We start from the raw sequence: 19,851 nt of genomic DNA on the forward strand, positions 1-19,851 counted from the left end.
ACTGCTTAATTTGAATCTAATCAGATATTGAGTGTAAAATAATCAAGTTAGTCTCTGAGAGACTAATCCAGTTGCTCCTGATGCCCAAGGCAGTCGCTGGCTTCAGCAGAGTTTGCATTATAACTGTATTACTGTACCCTTTGGTCATGGTTCTGGGTCTTGTACTAATTGCTCCACAGGAAGATTGTCCTTCCCTAAGGATCAAGTGAATGCTTTGATCCCAATATAGGGATCCTTATCAGGCAGTAAATTAAAATGGCAGGAAAGAAATCTAGTTCTCCAGGGGTTTCGCCCACCCAAGAATTTAGACAAGATGTTCTTAATTATACTAAGCACTGTAGGATTAGCTGTGGTTGAAAGGGATTCATGAAACTTTGTTGGCATCCCTCCCACAGTGAGACAATGATAGTGTCTGATCTTCTGTACTCAGTGACTCTAAGTAAAGGGTCTGTCACACCGTTTTAGTTGGTTTTTTGGTATTTTTTTTTTTTTAACTTAGTTGTCTCATACACATCATTCCTTTTTTCTCTGTTTATTTCTCTGGTTATTTTCATGTACTAGAACACACAAAACAATTCCTCAGTCCAGCCATCTAATCACCATTCAAATAGCGAGCATAATCCCTGTTGAACCCACGTGTGGGCTTTTGCGTAGTGAACAATTCTCATGTCTGTTACATAGATAATGCATAGCAATTTCATTAGCTTTTCTGAAGAACAAATTGTACTCATGTTTTCTTGCTCTCCCAGCTGTTTTCGGAGTTGTGTTTTGTTTGTTCTTTTTTACCCTTGAATTCCAGAAAATAGCAGTAACTCTCATCTTCGCTAACTACACCCCATCTTCTTTGAGAGGTTTGCAGGGACTGTCCATTCTGAGAGGAGTTGATCATAATGAGTTTAACTTTTCTTCAGGAATCAGAAGGAATACAACCTTCTGCTGTTTGCTTTAAAAGATTCATAGTCTACTGAGAATAATTATTTGTGGCTAAAGCATTTCTAAGTAACTTAAACCGTTCTAGACCGTAGTATTTGGATTTAAACATTCTGTGTTTCTCATATTCAGATAATAAAGTATAAAATTTTATGCTTCTTGAAATGCTCATTTAAAAATAACGGAAGAAATTTTTGGTTAATAAAGCAGAAATGTTTTTTTGAGGCTTCTTGCATCAGTTGAAGTGAGATCCCAGCTCTGCTGCTTGGAATAGCTATAAATCTTGGACAAGTCCCAGGAAAGCCCACACAAAGGGCAAGTGAGAGAAAAACAAGAAATAACGTGGAAATTTCCAGCTATTTTCTTTCTTCTGTTCTGAAATGATTTTGAAATAACTCGGTAGAAGTTAGTTTTCTATATCTTTATTTCACCATCGATTTTTTTTCCCCTAAATTTTAGTGAAGTCTTCCAAAGGGGAGAAGCAAGTAAAGTAATAAATCTGAAAAGATTGCTCAAATCAGTCTTTCCCTCTCTGAAGTACACTAGGACTGCACTGAAGGAGCAATAGTGCTCTTTCTGGTTTTTTTTCAACTGTCTCCAATCAATGTATCAGCTGTAATAAGTTTGCTTTGTGCATTGAAAGAAAGACTCTTTCTTTTAAATTTTGTTCCAACATCTGCAAAATTTCTTAGTGTATTGTTTTAATCCTTAATGTGTCATTTCTTAAACATTTCAGGGAAGCGTAAGCATCTGGAAATGCTGAACTTCAATCCTTTCTACTACAGATTGGAAACATTAACAGCTGAGAGAATCTAGCATCTAACTATTATGTTTTGAAAGTGAGAGGAAAACAAAGCAAATACACAGCAACAGATATTCCTAAAATTAATTTGGAGTTGTAGAGTATATGTGTTTTAATATCTTTACCTAGTGCATTATCTTCAGCTTCTGCTTAGTGTTGAAATCTTTGTGTCACATGTGAAGATGTTTTTGTTCTTAGTGTTCTTTTTTAGAAGTCAGAATTCAGGTAGTGCAATGCAGCTGGACGAGTTATAGCTGTCTTTGGAATTCTGTAACTTGAAAAAAAAAAGTCTTGGCAGTGGGAAAGATCAGTATTAATAGATTCACATAAAGCTGTTATGTTCTTTTAAGTTCTGCCTATGTATCGTTTCTAACCTTTGTACTTAGTCTTAATGTTTGCTTTTAATCCTTGACTGTCTGGAAGCATTTCTTTAAGAATAAAGGAGAGGGAACTTGTTGTCAGAAATACAAATATGTTCTTGGCACTTGGCTACATTTTCCAGTTTGTTTTCTTGATCATGGTTTTGTGAATAGAGACAAGACCATGAAAAATAATGCCTATTTGCAATGGACTAGGTCAGATTAAGGGCTTGTATGTTGCAACAGCACCCTGCCATCTTACTTGAAAATATATGTGTTCCAAAGATTTAAAAAGTCCTGAAAAACATCTGTTACATAGTGCCCAGCCAACTTCTTCAATTCTAAATTGGACCATAAAAGTTAGGGCTTTTTCAGATTAGAAGGCATTGCTTTATATCCAGACGTCTTTCAGAGGACTGTGTGTAGTTGCTCCTGTTGTCTAGAGATTTACTGTCAGCTCTTCCTGGAAACAGTGTTGCCTATGTGCAGTATGGTGGTAGGAAGCAGCATGGAGGTAAGTTCATCTTGGGACATAAAATGTTTTACTGGTAAAAGCATCACAGTAAAATCATAGTTTCCAGTGTAATAACTTCAGCCTGAGGTTGTTCTATGCCTTGTACTTAGTATTAGTGTGCTTTGTTTTCTTTGTTAGATAAGATTTCCTGTACTAATGTAAGGTGGTGTCTTTATTTTCATCTTCCTATGATATTTTGAAGTAATTTAAGTTCAAATTGCTGTCACCATGTAGGAAGGTTGACATCTATAACAGCAATTGCTCTTACCTAGCCAGATGTAAATTATTAACTATTGTCTTGGCCTACGTTGGCACCTGATATTCCAGGCACATTGCTGAAGTATAAATTTAGATTGGTTATTGCTGACTGAGTAGTGGAAGTGATCTTTATCCTCAAATTTTCTTCATTGCCTATCTATCAGTATCCCCTTCCTATGGTCTGCTACAACTAACCAATCTCATTCATTTATCAGCCTTTGTATAGCCTGGGTTAGTGTCATACAGTCTATGTATATATATCTATATATATGTATACACACACACACACATACATATATATGTATATATATGTGTGTATGTGTGTATATATATATATGTATATATGTGTGTGTGTGTGTGTGTGTGTATATATATATATGTATATGTATCTTTTTTGACAGCCACTATTGTACTCCAGCCTCAAAATCTGCACGTAAAGATGAGTGTCATCCATATACCTCTGATTCACTTTCATTTTCTTCTGACTAGTTTATTTAGAATTTTGGGTGGCTTTCCATGGCACCCACTCCCAGAAAGTTCTCCTGGAGTTTGTGACAAATTCCCTGCATAACCTAGACTTAGCCAGTCTAAGAAGAGACTCATCAGCTTCTGGGATCAAAGTTAAGTCCACAGCCATGACCAAAAGGCAGACCAAAAGATGCTGAACTATTGTGGAAACAGTCTCTTGATTGTTATAGGTATATGAAACACTCTATAAATGAGAAAAAACGGTAATATTGAAGATGGGCAGAACTTCTTCACATTTTTGAAGTCAGCATGGGTGTGAACTGTCCTTTTATTTTTCTGAAAGCAAAAAGAGAACAGTGATGCTTTATTTGTGATTATTTCTTGGCCTGCAATATTTGCTGAAGTAGTTGGAACAGACTTGGAGGGAAACACACTTATCATTTACTTTGGCTCTTGTTGTGCCTTTTACTCTTGGACTCTCTCCCCCGATGATAGAAATTAAGTGTATCAAGGGTCGTCTTGTTAGACAAAGTGTGTAATCTGTAAAAACATTAACTCCCTGGCTTGTTTTTTGTCATCTTTTACCTGTGCTATTACTTTGCCTTGACTTGTTTCTGGAGAAGAGGTAAGTATAAGATTCTACATAGCTTTCATCAGCATAGTCTGAATCAGCACTGTTTGCCTGGAGGGCAAGCAGTAATTTGGCTTTGTTTTGTTCTTCAGAAAATCTTTCTCATCCAATGAAAAAGAGCCTGCAATAGGATCACATGGGAAAGTTGTTGTAGTTATTGTTGGTTTTTTAAAAGGTGCTTTTAATAGGTGCTTTTCAACTGAATGCAGGATTGTTGATATAGAAAAGTTTGTCTGAAATTTTGGCTGAATACTAGAGTGGATGAGTGGATTGTGAAATGTTCCTTTCTCCCCATTTTGTGGTTGAAAAAAAGCTTTTTATGTGGAGATATTATAATACTTATTTAAAAAAAAAATTCTAACTACTGAATCCCACAACATTCTTTAGTATGGTGAGAAATTGGGTTCTAAATAAAGGCTGTAGCCACAAGTAATAATTCTGTGTACCCCTGGAAAGTGTGCGGAGGGTTGAGAAATACTCTTCATTACTTGTAATTGGCCTTTTATTGTTAACAGCTTGTAAATTTCATCTCTTTGTGAGTAATATTTTGTCCTACTAATAAGCTTTAGTGGGAAGGCTGATAGACGCCTTCCACAAATAGAGTACAACAAAATACAGCAACAACAAAAGTATGCTCTTTGCCTTAATGCAGTTATCTGGTGCCATGCTGAGTATGAGCATATTAAGAGTTCTTAACTGCATTTTTCACTGTACCATAAAGGACTTTTGTAGCTGCCATGAAGCATATACTGTACCTGTAGTCTCTTCTTTATAATTAGATTTTGATTTTTGTCTTTTTTTTTCCTTTTAAAACTGCAGATCTGCCAAGTGCTTTTTTTGAGTTAATTGTGTTCAGTTTTACTGACGCAGCGAACCAAGAAGCATTACAGAGGTTTTGAAGGACTTATTCCAGTTAAATAAATACATGCATGGGCAGTTTTTGTCATTTGTGTAAGTGGATAAAACTCAGAACAGTGAAGATTTTTGAATTATACTGCTTGTATGTGGATTGTTTGTACTGCATCTATTGTGGATGCTTGAAATTTCTCTTGTCTGCTTGGATGTGTTGTGCATAAATGTGCATGCTGTTTATAGCATGTTTACATAATTCCAGCATTGATTCATATGACAGTTCATTTTAGAAGGGACCTCATGCGATCTTGGCCCACCTTCCTGCCTGAAGCAGGGTCACGTACAAGATCAAGTCAGGTTACTGAGGGTCATGTTGAGCTTGGGCATGGAAAGCTCCAAGGACAGAGATTCCACTGTGTTTTTCATGGCCATCTCCTCCAACGCTTGATCATTCTCACAGTGATTTTTTTTTTTTTTTTCATTTTATCTGATAAACATGTAGTAAATATCTACCTGGCTATGGCTTATACTGTTCTCCACTATGCACCTCAGTAAAAATCTGGGCTCTACCTTTTCAATAATCTACTCCTGGATATTGGAAAGTTGCTATTAAGTGCTTCAAAACCTTCTCCAAGCTGAACAATCCCTGTGGCTTCAGCCTTTCCTCATAGGGCTTGTCCTTATGGCCTTTCATTGACCTTGCTTCAGTTGGCTGATGCCTCAGGTTGGGCCTTTGGAAGCAGACACACTACTCCAGGTACAAGAATAATGGATGCTGCGTGAAGCCCCCATTGCTGCCAACTGGGCTGCTCACTCATGTCTCACTTTCTGTCTTCCAGGATTCCTGGACGCTTTTTGACAGAGCTGCTCAGCAGCAAGTGAGTTCTCAGCCCCTTGCTCAAGCCTAAGCCATTCTGAAAGGCAGCCCTGTCCTTCAGTGCATCAGCTGCACCCCTAAGTACATATTTTCCCCAGACTTGCTGAGGATGTGTTCTTTACCCTCTGCTGGGTTGCTGCTAAATATATTAAAGATGGGTCAGGAAGCCCTATCTGCTTGTAACCAGATTATGCATAGAGTGTGAACTGTTGATGACTACTAGTTGAACCTAATAATAGAGTTTTTCATATCGCCTAGTCGTCAGTCCATCTAAACTGCAACCTAGATCAGCTTAGATATGAATATGCTGAGGAGACAGATGGTGTTGACAGTCTTGCTGAAAGCAAGCTAGGTGACACCACTCCTTTCCTCAAATCCTGTGATTTTATCATAGAGAGAAATTATAGTGGTCAGGCATGATATAATTTTGCTAGATCCGCGCTGACTATTCCCAATCACCCACTTCTTAGGCCTAGAAATGGCATTCAGATGGGCTTACATCTGAGCATAACGCAGGGAGAACCTGACACTACCTACCAGTGAAAGTGTTCTGGACTGTGATGCTTTCTTTCCCAGTGACCTTTCAGAATTGGTAACCTGTGCGCAGTCCCCATCCTGCACTCCTTTTCTGGATGCCCAGTTGTTGTCCAGCTGTAGGTACTAAGTCACTTGTCACAAGATGGGGCACCTGAATCTTGGGAAAGTGGTGATGAATCCATTGGGACTTCATATGGCCTGAGGAAACACACTTGTTAGGAACAGGATGTTGGTATTAGAGTGGTTCTTATTGCTTGTGTATGTCATTTGCAAGAAAGGGGGGTGGCAGCAGGAGTGACAGTAAGTTTAATAATTATATTGTTTTGAACTGTTTATTATAATCAGTGAGCTTTATCTTGGCTTCTCTTTTGTACTGATTTAATTCCATAGTATTGCCATTAGGTTCATAATAACAAGAAACATAGATGCATGTGTCTGCGAGAGGAAGTCCTTATTTGCATTCTAATTGGCATTTAAAGCTTCACCAGTCCTGTGGTGCTTTTTTTTCCTTTTACTCACCATTTTGATATTCCCTTACTACTCATAGTAGTAGTTGGTTTAAAAAGGTGTTTTTTGGAAAACATGAACCAATCTCACATGTAGCAAGACTTGATTTGAATCTAGCAGGAAATGAACAAATTTAGCCTGTTGGTATGGTACTCCAAAAGTTCACAAGAACTTATTGAGGGACTTAGTATTCTTCAGATCTTATCATTGGCACCACGTGAACCCTTCTGGTTCAGGTCTTTGCATTGGTGAACAGTGGTTACTCTGTGCAGTGCATCATGTATCAAAACAGTTTCATCATATGATGATAGTTGCCTCTAGTTTTATGCTGTATGGAGTTAAGTGCTATGTTTTGTATATTCATTTTTATTAACTGTGTTATTGTTTAGGATCTGAAAAACCTCTTGTGAGTAAGGTTATAAATGTGCTTAATGAAACTTTTCTGCAGAGCCAGCATCTGAACTGAATGTAACAGTAGTTATGTTTTATGATTAGTAATGTTCTAATAACAATACTATCAGCAATAAAGTCATCAGAAATACAGCTTTCCTGATATGCTTTGAATGGCATGTATAATTAGCTCACAGTTTTAATGCTTCTAATAGTGCTTAGTTTCAGTAAGACTTTAATACTTTGGAAAAAAATCATAGCAGATTGCAAGTAATCTGAAGTATTTTAATTCTATTTTACATGTATTCCAAAATCTTAGGTAATTTTATTATACAATGAAGATTTGTAAACTGACAATGTGTATATGGGAGGGGAAAAAAAGGCAAATGGTAAATAGTAAGTAGTGCCTGTGGAGTAGATTTTAGGAACTTCTGTATCTATGGAACTTATGCTTTAGGAATCTGTTTTTCAGGCTTTAATTACTTGTGAAGTGTAAGATCACATTTTTTCTGTCCACTTTAGTAAATGAATAAAAGATTAACATGCAGATAAAACCTTGGCACAGTATTACATTTGAAGATGGCCAAACGATTAAAGGTATTTCACAATCAGCTGATTGTCTAACCTGGGAAGAATAACCAGAGCTTTGGCAAGAGAGCAACTAAGTAATTTTGTAATCACACAGCAAAGATTATCGGCGCACATAAGCATGAAAGCCAGTTTTGCAGTGTATTCCTGGTGCAAAATCACATTGTAATCTTGTGTGGGTTTGCTTGCCTGAGAAAAGACCACTCAGCTGAGCACAGCCAAATGATTTTATGGTAAGTCTAATCTCATGTATCGCACTGAATGTGCTGTATATATGCAACAAGGCCTTATGACAGTGTTTGTTTTCACACTGGTTTTTAAATACATAACAGATAGTTTATTCTGTATATGTCTTTTTGTGGTATTCAATCATCTTGTGATGATTTCTTTTATTGACTGAGAGAGGCACTTGAGCATGTTGACTCAATTCCAGTGTATAATTGCATTCTGTATATAAAAATTTCTCTTGTAGTGTCAGTTGAGTCAGTTGGCTGTCATTTACTCTTTTAGACATTTTAAGTGTACCCAATGTTTCAAAGATTTCTTCAGTTCATAGCATTATAGAATGGCTTGGAAGGTACCTCAAGGATCATCACATTCTAATCCCTCTCCCACAGATAAGGCTGCCACCCACTAGATCAAGTACTAGACCAGATTGCCCAGCATCTCATCCAACCTGGCCTTATTCTTAATTGTTTATTACTGGAATCCCTGTGCTTGAAAGGTATTTGAACAGATTTTTATCTTTATTGTAACTGAAATTGCCACTAATTTTTACAGGGATGATCTATGATTTAATGGTCTGACTCTACAAAGAAACCCAAATTTAAATAGTGTAGTATCATTCAAGTTCCTGTAAGCTATCATTAGATAAAATTAAAAAATACAATTATATTCTCTTACTTCAGCCTCTGTTATAAAGGATAAGACTCTTGCAGTACTATGCTTACAGTGTAAGAACGGGCATGCATGGTGGGAAGGGAAGCATGATGAAGCTGTCTCAGTTGTGCAGAGTGGTGCATCCTGACTGTGGGCAAGTTGCAGCATCCAGAGGGTGAGCAAACGCTGAGCAAGCTGCTGGCATGGCAGGAGTGTTAGGACTTTAAGTGACTAAAATAATAATTGATACCAAAATGATTGTGTGCCCTTGTTTCTGCTGAGTCGTGAGTGTGTGACACCATTCTTGTGCCAGCCCACATGCATCCCAGTCCTACTTAGTGTGAAGTGGCTGCCTCCATCATTGGCTGCCTGTATTTCTTCGCCGTGTGGCACCTGAGAGAACGTGCATGAAATTATCTGCAACACTCCTCCCCTGCAGCAGATAACTAATGTGTGGTGGCATGACAGTGTTTATGGACTATCCATATGATGTAGTTGGCAAAGTAAGGGGAAACTTGTGTCCATTACTAATTGAATTTGGGGGTGAATTTAAGTGAACTCTGATGTGTCCAAACAGAGGAAATGTTTGCGTGCAGCTTGGTTTAAAAACAAACACACAAACAGAAACCAGTTACGATAGAAATCGCTTTCCACTTTGCAGTCTTTGTATGTTTCTCATGTTAAGTAGTGCTGTTAGAGTATGTTTTCAAACACCCTTAGCAGATGCTAAGAAGCCTGTGGTTTGGGAGGGGGGCAGTGCTGTGGTTTCAGTTTTTTTCTGTTTGAGTGAATATGCCATGCTTCAAGGTAAAAAGTGGGGAAATGTTTTTTCTTTCTTGTCATAGCAATATTTTGTTTTTGATGTTAGCGTTAAATTTCACAGGTGTTTAAACCTCACACATGGAATGGATTTATTAATAAATACTTCCACATAGCAGTGCATTAAGCTTATAGGATGTACCAAAAGAAGACTCTTACAACTGTAACATTAACATAGTAATGGCAGGTTTGACCATCCAGAATTATTGTAAGTTTTAGAATATCACATGTTAAATATTTGGGACCACAGCTGGGCAGTGCTGACATAAAGATGGGACTGGTTCTGTGCACACAGGTCATCAGCAGCTGTTCAGGAGGGAAAGCTCCAGCTGCAACATTCTCATTAACCATAAGCACTGACTTAGAATTGCTAGGTTTCCGGTTAAAGAAGAAAAAAAGTTATAAAACAGCTAAACCTCAGTGTAATATTGCTTGCAGACTGACCTATTACAGATTTCAATGAGAGCTGTTTTAAGCAAGATACTATATTTGATAAAAGACCCATTGTTTTCTCTGATAAATAATTCATGAAAGTGTTAAGTGACAGAGCTTCTTGATTCTAGTATCATATCATTTGTACTTGAGAAAGTATTTTGAATTCTTGACTTCCCTTTGAGTATTATAAGCTGTTGTTTCTTGAGAGTGCTGCCAGTGAACTAAGGTCTGATAGAAGCACGTTAGATGGAGTTACTGTTCGGGGTAAGAAAGAAGGAATTTATCCAAAGGAGTTGTTTTCTGAAAGTCTTTCTTCAATCTTCTTTCTTCAATCTTCTACAAAGATAGAGGCACCCTTATTAGCTGGATCAACCGTATGATGTTGCAAGCTTGTGATGGCTGTTGCTGGAGATTCTGTCAGGGTCAGGTGTCAGTAGGTGAACAGATTAAGTCAAAAGCTGGTCTGGCCCTCCTCTGTCCTGCCTTGCCCCATGTGTGCTATCGAGAGATGAAATAGTGATCACACTCCTGTCTTTTGTCTGGAAGGCAGCAAGGTTTTCCTCTGGTTCTTCCTGACCCTTGCTCTTTTCCTATTTAGAAACACTCTGACATTCATCTTAGATTTATATCTGGACAGTGTGTATTTTCTTCCAACACTGTCTTTTAACCTTGCTTTTCTTAAGTTTGACGTGTCACGGGTTTTTGTCTTATCCCTGTATAATGAGCTCCCGTTGCTTTCATCATCCTGGCATCTCTTCTAGTAAAAAGTTCACACTGCTACACGGGGCTGAGCAGCCCTGAACCTTGCATCCAGCAAGCAGTTGTGCTTGTGGGTTGTGTGGTGACATCAGTTCTTCCCTGCCTTGACTGGGAATATCCCCTTGTGACTCAACGTACGTCTTTCTTTTTTTTTTTCCCCTGCCAAATCACGTTGGTGACTCACGGTTATCCTGTGATCACCTCCTAGACTGATCTTTCCCCTTGGTACCTTCCGAAACGATGGCTGGTTTCCCACATCCTGTGTGACTATGCTAATCACAAGCTCATAATTTAACGCTGGAGCCGTTTATAAAAGGCAGGCCGGGGATCGTACTGTGGTTGCTGTTCTGCCTTGTGATAAGCCTGAGCCTAATGGTTAGCATAATGCGTGCTGAGGAAGTCTACTGAAATAGTCTACTGTGTGTGGCAGAATACCTTGTTGTATTTTGATGGGGTCTCGGTGCAAAATGCTGTGATGCTGCTTTGCCATGTCATCGTGGCTGTCAGAACTTGAAGTCCTCAAAGAGCTTTTTAAACAGGAGAGGAGACGTTGGTTGTGATTGCAGCGCCAGAAGGATGCGGTAGCTGAAAAGGGCCTCCTGAATTACAGCTCTGGATTTAAGTTTCTAATGTCTGCTAGGCTGTAAATCATTTTTTTTCTTGCTGTCTTTCCTCTCTCTGTGTTCTATATCTGTGATATGGCGGAAAGGTTTGCCTTCTGCTCATGTGTTTTGTGCCCTTGAGTTGCCTTTAGGGAAGGAATGTTCTTTCTGTCTGTCTTCTCATGCTGTCTGGCATCATAAGACTCGGTTTCATAGCTGTGAACCCTGTCACAATTATTATAATTGAAACATTTTCTTCATTGTTCTAGAAACATTCTGTTAACAATAAAAATAGAATACTTTGTGTCCTCATACCTCATGAGGGAAACTTGTTCAAGGATATTGTGATATTGTGATGGGTGCTGTGAATACCTTTTAAGAATACTTAGCTTTTAATCATATAGAGGATTTGAGGTGCATCTTGGTAATCATCTTTGAAAATGAATACATTGCTGCTAATCTTATTAAAACACAAGTTTCCTACTCTGTTATTTTGACACATTGCAAGATTTACTTATTTATTGCACACTGAATAAAATATGTATTTGATGTAAGTGCTGAACTGAAACATAGAATCATAAAAGTTGAAGAAAGTAGTGTTTGGCCTGGCACATTTCTTTGTCTTCCTCTTAACATGAAGCAGTCTGATTTCCTTTTTAATGAAAGAAGGGGAAATAATTGTCTTGTGCATGTTTTTTACGTTGTGTTCAAATAGAATTCTATTTTTCTGGATCTGTTGTTCTCTTCAGTACTAATTCAGTAATGGTTATTTCTATATTCTTCGTACATAGCCTGTATAAAAACTGAGAGTACTACATTTAGTACATGAAATTCAAGATTGAAGTGAAGCAATATCTGTGTGTGATGCAAAACGACACACTTTAAAGCGTATCTGTTGAGGTACACAGCTACAGTACTGGTATCAGAGCAATGTACAGACCTAAGTGCTTTCTCATGCAGATTTCAGTGACAGGCTTGCTGCTGTTACTCATAAATAATTTAAAATTCCAGGTGCAACAACTCACAGCTGAGTGACTGGAACCTGCTGAGCCTCTGACCTCAAGTGAATAAGGGCCAAAGTACCCAGCATAAAATTCCATTTGGAAAGGAGACAAATCTGTTGATTTCTCAGGTATATGGTCGTCCTCAGCAAACGGTCTTTTTGCTTTCTTAGTTCAGAAGAGAAAGCAAGCCACTATTGCTATCATTGACAGACAAAATCCAAAATCAAAGTCAGGCTAGACCAGGCTCTGAGCAACCTGATCTACCTGTAGATCATGGAATGGTTTGGGTTGAAAGATATCCCTGTTCATTGCAGGGAGTTGGGCTAGGTGACCTTTAAAGGGCCATTCTAACTCAAACTATTCTGTGATTCTATGAAAATCCCAAAACAGCGTCACAATATCTGTGTTGCTACAGTTAGAAAATTTGCTTCTCTGTAGCTCTGTAAGCCACTTTGCTCTTGGAATTAGTTTATTGATTTAGAAGCAGAGCAGTTTGCACGTACCTGCTCACGCTTCATGAGTGTCACTTGCAGCTTGCAGAACAAATGGCTTTGTGCTGGACAGTCTCATTTGTGCTTGTGTTAATGAACTGTGGATAATAGTGACCTATTGGAAGGATCCTTGAATCTTAGTACAGACCTTAAGCACAAATTGAAAACTTGGGGGCTAAGTTTCCATGAAGTTACTTCAAATTTAAAAAAATTACTTTCAAAGCATGGTTTCATGTGTAAATGCTCAGGCAATCAGGCTAGGAAAAGAGAAGGCAAAAAGAAGAGAGAAACTTAACACATAAACACTGAGGAACCTAAGGATGCATGCTTTCATGTCTGGAAAACCAGATTCAGTTTTGTGCCTCCTTGGCAGTATGTTTATGGGGAGGGAGAGGCGGCTTTATAGTGGTAGGCTGAGCCAAGAGGGAGTCAGCTAGGAGTAAGGTGAAAAGTCAGAGTCTTTCGTAATGTCTATATTTATGCCAAATGTAATAGAGGAGCATTTACAGGAAACCCAACTCTAGGTCGGGTATATTTACAGTATGGAGAGATTATGTATGAAGTCAGAACAGAGAGAAAGGTGGGGCGGGGAGAGGTTTTTTTTTGGTTGTTGTTATTTAAATGAGAAAGATATAGTGGTTCATTGTTTTCTGACAGTAATGTTAACGGTATCTGGAGAGGATGAATCATCTTGTCCTGTCACTTGAATATGAGAAGATAAGAGCCAGCATATGGTGCCTTTGATTCATGAACATTCAGAGCTGCAGGTGTGCGTTTTGACATCAGTCTGTGGTGTGTTAGTGCAACACTGATCGTCAAAGTGGCTGTGTTGCTGGGGAGCCTCGGTGACCCGTCTTGCTTATAAAGAGAAAATATACTGCTCATCACTGGGAGAGGACTACTTGTTTTTCTAAGTGAAGACACAGAAAAATGTGAGTCTTCAAATGTATCTTGTTTTGATTTTCGTGGTATCTCTATTTTTATGTGCAAACAGGTGATAGATCTTCTCTGGATGCAGAGTACTGTAAGCTCAAAACTTGGAAGTCTCCAAGTAACAAATAATAATTCTTGCTATATGACTTCTTGTTTGTTCCTTGCCTTTTCCACCAGTGTTACTAGGAAGATCATCATTGTGGCCTGCAATTATTGTGTGAAACTGAATTCCGTTTTCCTTGTTTCCTTTTTTCCTGGTTAATGCTACATTTATGTTATGTTTCTTTGCTCACTAATTTCTCTCGCTTTGAATACTTCAGCATTTAGGACAGGTGTTATTCGTTGAGGCCTCTCTATTTTACTGTCTTTTTTTCCCTCATTATTTATTAAACTGCTGTGTCAAAATAGTTTGTCCCTTGAGTGCATGAGTGCTGGGGAAAAAATCATCAGTGATTCTGCCATTGTGCCTCTGAGCCTTTCCAGAGGGTTGTGATGAGCTGATGCTTGCTCCTCGGTTTTGTATACCGTGCAGACCTAAAAGGTCCTGCAGTATGGGGAAGAATATTGGGTCTTCTTTGTTGTTATTGTTTTGTTTTTCAGTGAGCTATCCAAAGGGATGAGAAGTGAAGATGTATTGGTAAAGCCAATACGTAACAAATGAAGTCAAATTTTTAGTGTTAATGAATGGAATAAGAATAGATGTATCAGTCCTAATTGCAAGGTGGGGCACCATTTCTTTTTTTTGGATCAGATTCAAGGAATGGGTATATTAGGCATATGTGTGGTCCTCTCTATTCTCTAGGCTGGCACTAGCTGAAGAAAGGAAGAAAAGTGAGAAGTGTAAGCTACAGGAAATAAGTAAACGCAACAAATAAAAAGCAAGATGATGTCCTTATAAGATAGAGGGAAAACTGTAATCAAAGCAGTCAGAAAAGGTAAAATAATAAGAAGAAATGTACAGACATCTCAAATATTTTGGTGTATTTTGAGTGTACATAAACTCCTGAGATACCGTGTGGGCATGAGGGAGCACTTTTGTAGATCAGCAGTATTTCAGAACTCGACCCATCTCTTTGAGAGCTGCTATTTTAGGTCTAAGATTCTCACCAAGGAGCACATGTTTACCTATAAACATGAAACTGACTGTAATGTTTTGATGGGCCCGGAAGGCCAGGATTCTGCTATGCAAGGTTCTGTACAAACATAATTTAAAATACACGTTGGTACTTACTGCTGGTAACTTCTCTGATCTGTATATTATGAATGCCACTAAGATCTTGGGCTTGATCATTCACAATGGATAAGTGTATGTAGAATAATGTGCATTTCCTTCAGGAAGTGTTCCTCAGGGACACAACATGGCTGAAGTCAGAAGTGAAATGAGGTTTGGTCTAGCAGGGACTCCACACTTTCATGTTTAGTGAAAAATTAAATAATGATGACACTTGGAGGGGATATGAAGCACTATGCTTCATAAGCTAATTTAACACTAGAATTACAAGAGGGGGGGAAGTTCTAAGAAGCAGTTTGCCCCTGAGGTGAATTACTTTTATGATGGGGTTGCTTGCATCTATCTCTGGCTGTGACTGCTGATGCAATTAGCTACAGGTCACTCACCTGAGACTGCCAGGGGTTTTCTTTCTTGATACATCAGAGTTCTAAATTACCATGGTGAGGGAATACTGAAGAAGCAGTTTAGGTTTGCCCAGTATCTCAATCTGTTTTGAGACAAAGGCTTGAAGGGCTTCTTTCTAAAGATCTATGAACACTGAGAGCCTTAAAACATTTTCAGCATTTCCAATTAGCTTCTTGGAAGCACTGGGCAGTACGTCAGCAGCATAACATGGGCCTGACACTGGAAAACAAATGTTTTGCATGTCACTGCTGGGTAAGTTCATAACCAACTGTTTACATTAGAGGGCTACCAAAATGAGACAGAATTCACTCATTTCTTCAAGGTAATTAAACTGTTTTATTTTGATTAATGTGATTTGAATGTAGTAGAAAAAAGGAAAAGAATATTCATTAATTTAGCAAGAAGTTTTAAGTGAATTCCTGATACGTTTTTATATTCCCTGCTGACTCTTCCCATATGTGAGTAAGCACTTGGGAGACGTATCTAACAGCGTAGCTCTGCACCATTACTCACCAATATCAGTCTGTGGTGAATATATATTCCTAGACAAGGTAGTGCAAGGTAATAATTATGATCTGGTACTTGTAAATATGTAAGTACTTGCATACCTCTACTATTCTGTGTAGTTCTGTTGAGTCATACTTAAGTGCGTGGGAAGAGGTTGGACTGAACCCTTATTTTACATAACTAAGTTACTCTTCAAAGATAATATTTAACAATCCATTTTCAGCATCCTGTGATTTACATTAGGTAGTATATGTGTTTCAAAACTAAATCGCCATTAATATTCAATAGAGTGCACTTGTATTGAACAAGCGTTGGCTTATACCCTTGTGTAATTCCTGAACTGGTATCACTTTTTAGTTGTTACTGTCAGCTAGCTCCTGGGCTGAAGTATATTGATTTTATTTAGAGTATAGAAAAGTGATGATGAGAAAGACACTTTTAGAGTCTGATGATTAGGAGTGGACTTTTCTCAGGCTCCTGTCAGCGTGTAAGTATATGCAGTCAAAACAGCATAACCTGCAAATATCTGATACCAGTGTGTTTCTTGTATATTCAGAAAGTTTCAAGGAACATTTTTCTGTCTTTCAGTGAAAATTCTGAATCACAATGTAAACCTCTCTATAGGACACTATATGTGTATGGAAAGATGATTAGAACCCTCTTTTTTAAACTACAATTATTAATTTAGCAAATAGCGAGGAGGATTTCCTTCTTTGGGTGACGCAATGGTGTTTCTGGTGTTGGTAGCTGGAATACAGCTTCCTATCATGAAGAAAGCAGAAAGGAAGGTTTGGCCACTAGATTACCTGCTAGCCCGGCTTTCCAAGGAAGCTGACTCGATGTGGGAAGGCAGTTGAGTTGATTTCCTCAGGAGGAATCCCTGGGCTCTTTCCTAGAGTTACTGGAAGCAGCCTGGATAGCTGGAGTAATTCCTGCATCAGTCTGCGTTTGGGCAATGCTGGGTTTTGGCAGCAGAGCCCATCCAGCTGGTTTCTGGGCTGGGCAGAACTAGGGCGCTTTGCAGTGCCTCTCCTCAGCTTCCTGGAGAGCTGCTGCTACACTCCGATCCCTTCTAGTCTGCACTGGTGGAGTCTCCTTGTGCTCTGTGACTTATGGTCATGTGCCAAATCTTTCATCTCACAGGAATTATGAAACTCGACGAGTTTTGCCAGGAAGGTGGGAGGGCTCATGCCGTTGTGGTCATGAGTTTGATCTCGTGCTCAGGACTATTTTAGAACCTCACTGTAATATCTGATTCATGTTTGATTCAATGAGGATTCCTGCATTTCTGTAATAGTTCTGTTTTCACGTTGTTTTGGGAGCTTCATGACTGTTCCTATGACAGTTTATCAGTGCTAAAGCATGTAAGGACTCCTTTGCAAACAAGGCTGTGGATGGGTTAATGCTTGTTAATAACTGCTGCTTTGCTCTGTGCAGAGCTGCTTAGTTTGGCAACCTGAATGTTATGAAAGTGACTAAAAGAAAATACAAATCTTTTACCTCGGATTCTTTGAATACTTGGCTGCAGGTTCCTACAAGGATTGCACAGTGAGTAATCCCATTGAAGCTAGTGACTCAACTCATTGCATAAAGATCAGCGCACACAGAAACTGTGCAGCGGGGCTTCCTCAGAGCAGCAAGAATCAAATAATTGTTATTTAAGTCTTAACAGCAACCTGCACTTGCATTCTGAAGTGAAAATGACCTGTGTTCTCAGGTTTTAATCAAGTACGCTAGACTTCTGCTCAAGTGTAAAATGAAAAATCGGGTTTTTCTGTCCCTGTAAATCATTCTGGTGTTTCCCAGCTTGTGTGTACTGATGCTGTTCTCTTATTATTGCAGATCTGCATTGTGCCCCCTCAAAATTCATGTTTTTGCTTCCTAGGCAGGTATCTATGGAACAATTTGCACTGTATATTTCTGCTTCGTATTCACATCAGAGTGAAATTTTTGAGTCTTTTTCTCTGAAGGATTAATTACAGATTTCTCCATTTATTAGGTAGCGTGAAGAATTCTGTTAATTTTAAGGTGTTTTTTCAAACAGGCTTTTGTCTCCTTGGCTGGGAAGTAGCTTTATCCTTACACAAGGAATTTGAATCAGATCCTGTAGAGAAACCTGACGCTGGGCACAGACATATGTGTACTCTCAGTTCCTACTCCTGAAGTCTGAATAGCATTTTGCGTTTCCATCTCTCCAAGCCTATTTATTGGCTTTGTATTTAATTCCCTGTGGTGTGCAATGTTTAGCATCTTTCTGACGGATTTATTCAGACTGGAATTGGGAGTGCATTGGTAAACAGCTTGCCTTCAGTGTGCCACTTCATATACTTGTCGCTTTGCTGGTTTTTCCACCTTGTTTGCTTTGTTTGTGCAGACACTTGAGAATAAAACTTTTCTTATCATTTGCAGGTTGTGGTAGCATGAAAATGTTGTTATTCTTTCCACTGGCCAGCAAATTATTTTAAACATTTATCTGATTTAGGTTCACACCATGGTACCAATTGTGGTTCATCAGTGCCTGGTATCTTTATCTACCTTGGCAGCCTGGGACTGGGGCTCTGCTGTGCTGTTTATTCTGGAATCAGAGAATGGTTTGAGTTAGAAGGGACATTAAAGATCTCATCCAGTTCCAGTCTCCCCGCTTTGGAGGCCTTACCAGGGCCCCATCCAGTTTGGCCTTGAACACCTCCAGAGATGGGGCATCCACAGCTTCTCTTGGAAACCTGTTCCAGCACCTCTCCACCTTCTCTGTGAAAACCTTCCCCCTGACTTCTAACCTAAATCTCCCTCTTTCAGTTTAAAGCCATTTCCCCTTGCCATGTCGCTATCAGATCATGTAAAAAGTCAGTCCCTCTCCTGCTTATAAGCTCTCTTTAGTACTGGAAGACCACACTGAGGTCTTCCCAGAGCCTTCCATTCTCCAGAGGAGGTATAAAGATTGTATGGCATTCTATTTATTGCAGACTAATAAATACTATGACTAGTACCATTAAGCTGAACATCGTGCGTGAAAGTTAATTATTCTGAGCAGGAAATGTTTGTTTGAAACTTCTTTTGCATTTAGTTTCATGTTTCAGGGTTTTAAATGATATTTTGCACTGCATTAAACTGTCTGAAGGAAGCAGCTGTGCAAGTTACTCTAAATAAACACATGCCTCTACGGGAAGAAATATGTAGTGTAACCACAGGTGTTAAACTAAAAGCTGAAATTTGAGTGTTGTGGTTTAACCTGCATAAGCCCTGTTGGAGCTGAGATACAACGTGGTGAGCCAGAAAATTCAAAGAGGAGCTGGCGTTACTTTTTTATATGCTTGCCATGAAAGCGCATTCTATAAGGAACATATCCATTCCTACCTCTATAGCAAATTGTTAGCAGTTTAGTATGGTGGTTTTTTTGTGATTTTGTTGTTGTTGTTGGCAACTGCAGTTTATGTAATCGCAAATGTGAATTCTAAAGAAATTACCTGATCTCTTATGAAGATTTTCAGTTAGAGATTGATTGATAACAGTAGGGCTTCTGTCTAAATGCTAGTAGTCCTGGCTTATGTGTGAATCAAATGCTTCATTTTTACTCCTTTCTGTCTTTTTAGAGCAGAGAAAGCTTTCTAGTATTGCTATTTATTGTATGAGAGCTGTTTCTTTGTTTGATCAGATGAAAAATGAATTTGTATTTCATAACAAATGTATTGATTCTAAAATCTCTGTTTTGTTTTTATTCTGTTTCAGAATTTGAAGTTCTGGTGATCCGTCATGGGGAACCATGTAGGAAAACGAGAACATAGTGCTGACAAGTCAGCCAAGGTAAGAGCAGAAAAAAGAACAGGCAAGACTACCTCAGACAGGTAGAATCATAGAGTCTTTGGAGTTGAAAAGGACCTTTAAAGGTCACCTAGTCTAACTCCACCGTAATGAACAGGGGCACCTACAGCTACATCAGGTTGCTCAGTGCCTGGTGCAGCCTGATGTTGAATGTCTCCAGGGACGAGGTTTTCACCACCAATCTGGGCAACCTGTGCCATGGCTTCAGTATGTTATGACTTATGCTATGAAATGAATATTTCATACCTTAATGT

At 38.8% G+C, this 19,851-nt stretch overlaps 1 long non-coding RNA gene across 1 annotated transcript; it reads left to right on the forward strand.

The window, feature by feature from the left end:
- Positions 1 to 12,233: 12,233 nt before the first annotated feature.
- LOC109366706 lies at positions 12,234 to 19,625 on the forward strand. The gene is made up of 3 exons (XR_004159215.1): positions 12,234 to 12,339; positions 13,360 to 13,634; positions 19,505 to 19,625. It is a non-coding gene; the product is annotated as an uncharacterized LOC109366706 (long non-coding RNA).
- The last annotated feature ends 226 nt before the right edge of the window (positions 19,626 to 19,851 follow it).

The sequence above is a fragment of the Meleagris gallopavo genome, chromosome 3 (genome assembly GCF_000146605.3).
Source record: "Meleagris gallopavo isolate NT-WF06-2002-E0010 breed Aviagen turkey brand Nicholas breeding stock chromosome 3, Turkey_5.1, whole genome shotgun sequence".
NCBI classification, from domain to species: Eukaryota; Metazoa; Chordata; class Aves; order Galliformes; family Phasianidae; genus Meleagris; species Meleagris gallopavo.